We start from the raw sequence: 10801 nt of genomic DNA, 5'->3' as shown, positions 1-10801 counted from the left end.
CATATTCAAAAATATCTATTTGTGACACATTACATATCGTCATATTGGTGAATAGTATTAGGTGACGGTAAGTTTCGTCACCCATTGTTAGTAATTTTTTAGGTTGATATATAAAGTGAAGACATTGCGTGACGATTTATTTGCGTCAAATATATGGAAGGATACCTATTTGCGACACATTACAAATAGTCACATTTGTGAGTATCATTGGGTGATGTTGAGTTTCGTCATCAATAGTTATTGATAATTTTTGTGTTGTGCACAAGTTAACAAAACATTAATTGTTACTATTACATATCATATTGGGTGACGAAAAAATGCGTTATGTATGGTTATTAGTCAAATAATGAGTAATTAATTACTTGTTAATAAATAATTATTAATAATTTTTTGACTATTAATACTAAATTTTTAACGAAATATTATTAAAATTTATTCTAAATAGCATTTATATCATTTATTATTTTATACAATCTTAATATCTTTTAAATTTATTAGTATTCATGTTGAAGTTCTTGTTTTTTGTAGAAACAAGTGAGACGAATAAACAATATAATTATATTTTAGAAAAGAAACTTTAAGTTGAATGACTAGGGCAATGTTTAAGTATCGATAAATGTATTTGTTTTGTTAAATTATATTCATTTATTGTATTTTATTTTCAAAATTAAAATAATTTTTTTGGTTAATGATAAATATATTATGATTTAAATTATTTACTTAACTAATAAAATTATTCCAATGTTAAAAATAATATGTAATAAATGTATCTTATTTAAAAAAAAGATTAATTTATTTTTATTTAGCATTTGAATTATATATATATAAAGTTTTACTAACCAGCACATTTGGCTTTGAATAGTATACTGTAATAACAATAATAATTATAAAAATAATAATAATCTCCAAAAAATGGAATGAGTTTTAAAAATTATTGTTATTTCAGAATGAGTTTTTATCATAAGTTATAAAAATGAACATATTGCCATATCATATTGTTTTAAGTTTAATTTTGACGGGACTCTATTTTCTCTCTCAATACTTTATAATTACTATAAAATTTAAAATTTATATGTAAAATTAATAATTTTTAATTATGATGTAAAAGTAATAATATGATCACATTTTGATAATATTTAATAATTTATCTTATTATTTTTTATCTTTTATTGGCTTAAAATTTATAACAGTTATGTGAATGAAAACAGATATTTACTATTGAGAAAAAAAAATAAAATATCTACACAAGCTGATGATTTTGGAATTTAAAACAAAAACATAAATTAACAAACCAAATACATTTCCAAGAACAATCTTATCATCTATATTTAAAAAAAAAAAATCTTATTTAGCAAAGATGATAAAAAATCTTATCATCTTTAGTAATGATGAAATTATATATATAGTCTATTTTATAGAGTATGACCCTGAACAAAGATCAACATACCCATCTCCCTTCTCTCAATCTCTTTATCTCTTTCATTGAATTTTGACAGTAAATAAAACTTATAGCATTCTTTTCGCCTTGCTTCCACGAAACCTCATTGCAATAACATTTATTATTATTATTATTATTATTATTATTATTATTATTATTGTTTTGATATTGCTATGTTTGTTTAAATGTAAAATATTTTTTGGTGAAAAATAATTTCAGATAAAAATATTTTACATCAAAACATTTTTTTCATCTTATTTTTTGGTATTTGGCTTACAAGTGAAAATTTTTTTTTTTTATTATTTGACATATAGAAAATATTTTCCAAACATATATTTTTCACATTCTAACAACATTATTGTTTAGAAAAAAGAAAAAAAAATCAATCAATTTCGTATCTTAAAGTTTGAATCGAAAACCTAACCAAATCAAATATCAAAACCAAATCAAATCAATTTTATAGCTTATGAAGATCAATGCAATTGCAGCGAGCTAAAGAAACTAAAGTATATAAAAATCAAAAAATATAAAGTATATAAGAATAAGAAAATATAAAGTATTTTCTCCAAAAAATTAGAAAATATTTTTTCAAAAATAATAATATAAAAAACTCACCATATAAGAATTATAAAGTGGCGAGAATGAAAAATTAATTCCCCCCATGTCTCCAAATCCCGCAACTCTCTTAAACTCTTAAACTGCATCCCTAAAGTCATAACTCTTAAACTGCAGCTCTTTAACTGGAACGAGAGAAGGGAATCTGAATCGTCGCCACTGTTGTTGCACCAACATTGCATCTAATCCTTCCTCTATTGCTTCATCAAGTTCAAGCATCTCCCTCTATTGTTTGCTATTAATTAATGTTTGCTGGTTGCTTCTCCTGTTATGTTTACATCTCCCTCTATTGTATATGTGCGTATTGTGTTATTATTGTTTGAAGCTTCTCCTGTCATATTGTTGTTTCCTTCCTCTATTATATTGCTGGTTTTGTGTTGTTATATTGCTGGTTTTGTGATTAAGGTTTCACCACACACACACACACAGATATATATATATATAAATATATATAAAGAGATAGGGGACTTTTGTGATTTGGTTGTGTTCGAGAAGGGGGAAGTGTTCTCATTGGGCGGCGGTGATGACATCATTGAAATTGGCATTAATGGCGCCTGTTTCTCACCTGACTGTGACCTGATTGCATTGCTATTGACGTCTGACCATCCTCAACCGTGTAGATGATTATTATAAGTAATTGGTTGTTGTACTGGTTCATTTTGTTTTTTATTCTGATTAGTGTAGTGGAATTAATACAGAGACAATGAGGGTAGGGAAATTAAGAGGAGGAGACCAAGTTTCAATTGCTGCTTCTTATTTTTGTTGAAATCATCAAATCCAGCTAATTTAACTCTTCAAGTTCCCACTTCCCAGCTCCCCTGTCATTACCTACTGTTCATGTTTAAGATTGTTTTACTTGCTTATTTGGCTATAATAAAGTCACTTTCTAGATTTAATAGCATGGCTCAAAACACACATATATAATAGTTTTGGCTTAATTTGTGACAATAGTTAACACCCTTAATTTAAAGTTTAGAAATTTCAGGTTCTAATTAAGTCCTATATATTATATACAAATATATAGACTATGCACTTATATAATTAAAATTGAAATATATTAATTAATACTCATGAAAAACATGTAATTCATTATCAAAACATAAAATTTATTTAAGTATTCATATATATTTTTTAAAAAAATGATTAAATAATTTATGAAGAAATGTTGTTAATTTTTTATAAAGGAATAATTAGTATTTTCTAAAAATCAAATTTAGTTGTTAAAAGTTTGTATACGAATATTTTAGGTCTTTGGTTCGCTTAATTTTCATGGAATTTACAGAGATGACCGATTATTAAAAGAATTGAAGAGTAAATTGTTTATAAGGGTATTTTTTTTTTAATTGTTTCTTCTTTTAATTGTTTTTTTAATGATTGTTAGGTATTCATATTGGAACATGGATAAGAGTTGGATGAGCTACAAACTTGTCAAACAAAGTTTGAAACAATAACAACTCAATTAGAAGGGAAATTGGATACTATGACGAGTAATTACAGCCAATTACTACAATTTTTGGTGAGTTCAGGGACCCAACTGCCTCTTTCGATTCTATCTCCTTTAACCCCGAATCAAGGTAAGAATAAAATAACTACTTTTGTATTTATTTCATTGTTAAATAAACTTTACATATGTCTGATTAGTGGTTAATTTTGTAAAAATTTTGTTATAATTATACCCTTCTTTTGATCTTAAAAATGGCTTAAATTAGATATTAATATATATTTTATGGTTATATGCAACTTTAAATTGAAAGATGAATGAAATGAAGTTCTAAAGTAAATAATAATAATAATAATATATAAAATTATATATAATACATATACATCATTATATGCATGCATGTAATATAATATAATATATATATGTGCCATGTGTAATACATATATATAATATATAATTTATTAATAACATTAAATTATTTTTTAGGCATGAAGAATTCAAGCTTATGAAGACTTAAAGCCCATGAAGAATTCAAGTCCATGAAGAATTCAAGTCTATGAAGAAATCAAACCCATGAAGAAATCAAGCCCATGAAAAATTAAAATCCATGAAGAATTCAAGCCTATGAAGAATTAATGCCCAATTTGAGCAACCCATGGAAGATATTATTTGGAGAAAGCCCAATGATTATTTTTAATCCTAATGAAGATTAAAAAATCAATTTATAGAAATCTATTTTTATTTTTTATGTGAGAGCTTTATTATGTGTGTTTTTTAGCTAAAATCCATTTAACTATTAGGTGGATATTATAGCTAAAATCCATTTAACTTTATGAGTGCTTTATTAGGTATGTATTTTAGCTAAAATTCATTTAATATTAGGTGTGTATTATAGCTAAAATCCATTTAACTTTAAGTGTGTGAGTGCCCATTAGATATAATTATGTCTAATTGAATAATTGAAATTGTGTGGTTTGTATTGCATCTTGTGGCCTATAAATAACTCACTTGATTGCATTTGTAAGTGTGATTATTATTCTTGAATCAAAGTTTAGTTATTTCCTTAGAATTCTCTCTTTGAGAATTGTTCTTGTTCTTTCTCCTTTTCTTTAGTATTCTCTCTTATGATCTTACTTCCTTCATTTCTTCTTTTCAATTCTTATGTCATTTATTATTATTTTATTATTCACCGCCTAAATGGCCGGTTAATTTATGCCTTTAAATTTCTGCAATTTTAATTCTTGTCTTTTAATTATTCACCGCCTAAATGGCCGGTTAGTTTATGCCTTTAAATTTCTGTAATTTTAACTCTTGTTTTTTAATTATCCACCGCCTAAATGGCCAGTTAGTTTTTACTATTTTAATTCCCGTCATTTAAATTCTGTTATTTAAATTACGTCATTTAAATTCCTGTCAATTAACTTTCAAATAAAGATGAGTAGCTAAATCTAATCTTGGGTTAAGGTAAGGACAGTGTCCAACGCCAATGATTCCCAAAGAAAGCTGCGCTTTAAATAAGTAACATTAATTTAAATTTCAGTATGAGTGTGTATTAATTATTGAAAAATCACTAGGTTTGGATTAGAGCGTAAGTCTAACTTAGAGCTTTCATGCCATGTATGAGAGTTACTAGAACTGGAAACGCTATCATACCCAAACCCGGATGATTAATTTAGTTGTTTTGTGTATTAATTGCAATTGAATTTATGGTGGTTGCTTAAATTAGAATCCCGCATATCATGTATGGGGATTGCTTAACCTAGAACTATCATCATCTCTAATTGCATTTAATAACAAACCCTCATATCTGAAATTAAATTAATGTTGCTAATCTTTTATGCTAAAATTTGGGAATCAACGAGTTGGTACTGAAATTGTCTTAACTCAAGTACTATCCAATTTTATATTCTCACTTAAAGTATTTATTTCAATTACTGCCTTAATTTATTTCCTAGTATCTGTTGTTTAAAAAACCATAAAAAACCTTGTTGCCAATTTGTCCAAATGCGTGTGTGCTTGTGTGACATTCTTTTTATTTTGCCATAAATAAATCTCTTAGTGGACGACCTGGACTCATTCAGAAAATATAAATTTAAGTTTGGACTACAACTGCACTCGTACACTGACGAGTATAAACCTCTCACCTAAATAAAGAAAAAAATATAAAATTTTTATTGTGTTTTGTTTTGTGTTTTAATTGCAGGGTGGGAGTGCAGCCAATGTCCAACTTGATCAAATTTCCATCTTACATTGCATGTTTCTATCCTTCTAACACAATTACAAATGTGATTGATTTCAGGTTCAAATGAATCACACGCAGAATCAATTGAAGGATTGGAGAGAAGAGGTTAAAGTATATTGTGGTGGTACTTGTATTGTCACATTTAAACAAGTTTTGTGAAATCTACTTCGTTAATTCATAACTTTTACTGAGATACTAATTAGGTGTTAATTACTTCTATATTTTTGGATGTGTCATATTGGGATTTATTTTTTGTGACAGAGATTTGATCATCATATATCAATCCATTTTGCATGTGTAATATGATTTTAATATTTTTAATTTCAAATTTTGGATCAATTGATAGTGAGTATAATATTTGTCAAATAAAACATTTACAGGTTTATTCAATTTGCTACAAAAATAATTTTGTCACTTATTAGATTGTGCAATTTTGGGTGACGACTTGTTTTTGTCACCAAATTAACAAGTTTAATTTATGAATTTATGACAACTAAACTTTTGCCACCTATCTACACATACATATTTGAGTGACATTTTATTTTTTTGTCACTAAATAAAGATAATATATAATGTATGAATTTAGGACGCTTTTAAATTGTCACCAATTGGTTATCCTATTATTTGACAATTTTTTTAACGTTACAAAAGTCATGCCTATAGTGACGAAAAGGTCTATATGTGACGAACATTTTCTATTTTTTGTGACAAAAAAATTTGTAAAAAAATATATTTGATAGGTGACGATATTTATGCATCACCAATTAATATATCGACTCAACTTATTAGTGACGAAATCAATATTTGTGACGAAAAGTAGTTGCCTTTTGCAACGATTTTTTGTGTCACCAATTACAAGATATTTTGTGACGTTTTAGTTTGCATCACCAAATCAAACTTAATCAAACTATTTAGTGACGATTTTATCTAATAGTGACGAAAAATAAAAAAACTATAGTGACAATATTACCGTCACTGTTGTCATAGTTTTTTAGTGACAATAGGAATTGTCGCAATAAGAAACCTAGCACAGTTGTTTTGTGACGATTTGAACTCTAAGATGATGCAATTTTATTGGTTTTCGTGGCAAAAATTACGCGTCACTAAAGGAGATGCCTTTGGTGACAACAAAAATTTCATCACCTTTCCTTTATGCATTTGTGACGAAATATAAAAAAAGTCACTAATTACTTTTCCCTACGGACCTAACGTGACGATGGTTGTGATGCGAAAAAATTGTCACCAATACAGTTTTGTGACGAAATTCTAATCATACGTAACGATTTTGTTTCGCCATTAATGACCAAATTTCTTGTAGTAAGGGTTAGAGAACATGAGAAGAGGGAGATATGATACTTAGGATTAATTGGAATTATAAGTAAAATTACCATAATAACCTAAGCCTTTAAATTTTTTTGAACCAAAAGATTAGTTGGGGGGGGGGGGGGATGTAAACTCAAAATAAATATAATAAATTTTGAAAAAAAAATTTCTAGGTACAATGGATTCGCCACTGGTTGGAGAATCATCTTCAAGTCTTTGAGAGACTGTAAGACCGAAAATAGTTAAAGGGCATGGGGTGTCTCTTGCGTGAGCCCTCTGATACTTAATTAAGTCAATTACACAGACAATCAATAGAAGATGTATAATATGTTTATAGTATTTTTGGCATACTTGGATAAAAGAAATCACCTTCTATTTACAGAGGGGATAGTAGACAGATGGTAAAGTCTCCACATCTTTTGGGATTGAAATTGCTAATGTTTGTTTCGTCATTCAAGGTGAAGACTTTAGAGGTTAATTGACATGTTTCAACTAAGACTACATTTAGACCAATCTCCTGAAGACTTATCACTCTTTTGGAGAGTCTACCTGTATGCCAAGATGAGACTTACCAGAGGCTCTTTGGGAAACCTAGTAAGAGGGTCTCTCGGCCTTTTGTAGTTTCCTTTTTTATCTCTTGGGTTTCTTTGTTCTTAGGCTTTATATGTTTGTAGGTAGGCCGTGGTCCAAGACATATCAATTGCTCCCCACTTTTTTCTCTAGATTTCTTGGTGAGAAGAGTAGCTTTTGCTATCGGCTTTCCCTTTTTAAGAGACTCTCTCAGGGGTCTATTTCATTTTCTTGATACCAATCTTTTTTTGTCCTATTTTGGAGCTCTTGTGGAGATTCCTCTAGCCTTACTGGGTAGTCCTTTAGAGGTGTTTCCACATATAGTTTGTTTTGGATGACATTATTCTCTTCTTCATTTTACTATTTCTTTTCACTTTTCCCTCTTGAATTAGGGTTTGCTCCCCATTCTTTAGGGAGGACTTCACTTGTTGAGGGATTTGTGCTACGTTTACCTTTAGACACATTCTTACACTTTTGTGTTTCAATTTTTAGACACATTCTCATACTTCAGCATTTTGGTTTTTAGATCGTTCTCACGTTTTGGGTTTCAATTTTTGGAAAGTTTTCATGATTTTGCATTTCGATTTTTAGATTATTCTCATGCTTTTGCATTTTGGTTTTTAAGTCTTTGTGGATGATAGACCCTAGATCATTTTCATGCTTATGCATTTTCAGTTTTAATTTGGTCTCACACGCATTTGCACTTTTGATATTAGGTTTGTCTATCATCCTTTATTCTTCTTGGTGAACCCTAGGTTGTTTTTGCATGTTTTTCATTTTTGATGCCAATTTTCCTTGTTGACCAAGATTTTTGTCTTTTTCAAGCATTTCTAGTCCTAAAAAACAAAATTCACAAAAGAGAAACTACAATAAGGTAAAAAAAATTTATTTTAGGCAACGTAAAATACAATATGACTTTAAACAATTTGTATACAATCTCTTGCCTATTTTGCTTCCTTGCTAGACATTTGAGTGGTAAGTTGTGTTTCCTAACCTTTGCCCTTCAGGGTATTCTTTTTAGGCTCCAGTGTCAACAAATTTGTCCAATTTTGCCTTTATGCTCAAAGCCTCTATTTGATTTATCAAATCATGGCATTTGTCAGTAAAGTGTCTGTGAGTGCTGCAAAATTAACAAAAGGCTTTTCTTTTTCTCCCCAGAGGTTTGTCAGTTTTCTTGGAGAATTTAATAAGGCTCAATCTTTCAATAGCTATCAAAATAGCAAAGCAGGATTTTGTGACCAGGGTATAGTTCTTGAATTGGAGTCTGAGAGCGTTATGAGACTTTTTACCTTTCTCCTCCCTTTGGCTTATCCCTTCATTAAAGTCTTTTTCTTTTCTCTTTCTTTGTTTCCTTCGACCATTTGCATTATTTCAACCCACAAAATGTATTTATTGGCTTGAGCAAACAAGTCCACCAAAGATGTAGGTTGATATAGAGCTAGGGATTCCTGCAATGGTACCGAGTTTGTCCTTTGGAGTATTGTGGCAATAGCTACCCCACACTTGCAGGTCTTGTATCTATAACATAGCATTTCAAAATCTATTGACATATTGTCAAAGGGTTTCTTTACTACTTTACCAAATACTAAAGAAGTAGGTAGCATCTTTTTTCCTTTAACTTTTAATGATAAAAGTCTTGATAAATTTCTTTCTTAAATGATCAAAATAAGAAATAAAACTTTCATCCAAATCAATGAACTAAGCATGCTCACGATTAGTTAGAGTTAAGGGAAAAACTCGGCACATGATGTTGTCTTCCTAGTCGTGAAGTAGTATGAGGGATTCATAATTTTGTATATGATCGTAAGGATCTTTTTTCCTTAAATAGGTGGCCAATTAGGGTATTTTGAACTTTCTTGGGAGAGATTTCTCCATAATTACTGGGGTAATGGGAATTTTCCTCCCTATTGCTCTTCTTGAGTTGGTACCAGCCACTTTTGTTCTAGAATTTCTTTGATCATCCTTTTTAAGTTTGTTATTTCCTAAGCATTAAATGCAAATATGTTACTAACTTCTTCTTGCTTGTTTGATCTTTTGGAGGGATGGCCTGACCTTCTCCAATGGTTGTAGTCTTCACCATTTCTGGGTATTTCTCTCTTTGGGATGGCTCCCTCTTGACACAAGTCTTCTGGAATGGTTGATTAGTTTCTCGGGACTAGGCTACATTGGGAAAGTCTCTGATATGTTGGTCCCTTAAGGTATGGCCACTTAAGAGGGGGGTGAATTGAGTGTTTAAAATTTTTCTCACTTTTAATAAATATTATTCATTAATTATTTTCTTTTAATTAAATTTTTATTATTTAATTTTAAACAAATTAAGATTTTATAATTATGTATATGTGAATTTGAGATTAATAAATTGCAAGTCACAAGATATAACAAGAATAAATAAATGAGGCACAAAACAATTTATAGTGGTTCGGTGTTTTCACACACACCTACTCCACTCTCCCAAGATCTCAACCACCCTTGAGTTCCACTAATCTCACCAAGGTTTCACACTAGCTCACATTGAAAATTAGATACACTCCTAGATTACAATGAGTTCGAGGAAAACCACCAACATCAAGGTTTTCTCCCTAGCTTATCTTGGAAACTATATTCACTTAGATTTTAATCGTTTTAGGAAACCTATACAATCCACAATGATAATTTAATTGTTCACAAATAATTATCCACACTTGGACACAAATAAGCAGTTAAGCACAAAATATATAAGACAATAATATTTAAATAAATAAATTAACGGTGACCTTAGTTTGAATGGAAAAGATTGGATTCGGCTTTGTGATCTTTTTTTCTGCTCTTGCCTTGTGGCTTTTTGGTGGACATGCAATGAATCTTTAAAAGATTTGAAATGCTTGGAAATTGGTTTGAGAGCTTTTGGAAGATTTTGAGTGCTTTAGATAGGTAATATGAGTGAAGAATGCTCCCCAAAATGAATTTAGAGCTATTTATAAGTATTCTGAAAAATACTGTAGCAGCACTGTAGCAACGGTAATGTGTATTGTAGTAATGGTCAAAATTCTGACCGTTGGAGGGGCATTGTAGCGTCACTGTAGCAATAATGAAAAATTAATTTTTTAATCCAAATTTTGCAAAATTATTTTTTATACAATTTAGAAATACTTTGAAAAATAATTTTAATGAAAAATAACATTTTTGAAAATAC

The sequence above is a fragment of the Diospyros lotus genome, chromosome 13, assembly GCF_014633365.1.
Source record: "Diospyros lotus cultivar Yz01 chromosome 13, ASM1463336v1, whole genome shotgun sequence".
Classification (NCBI taxonomy): domain Eukaryota; kingdom Viridiplantae; phylum Streptophyta; class Magnoliopsida; order Ericales; family Ebenaceae; genus Diospyros; species Diospyros lotus.
This window is presented reverse-complemented; position numbering follows the sequence as displayed.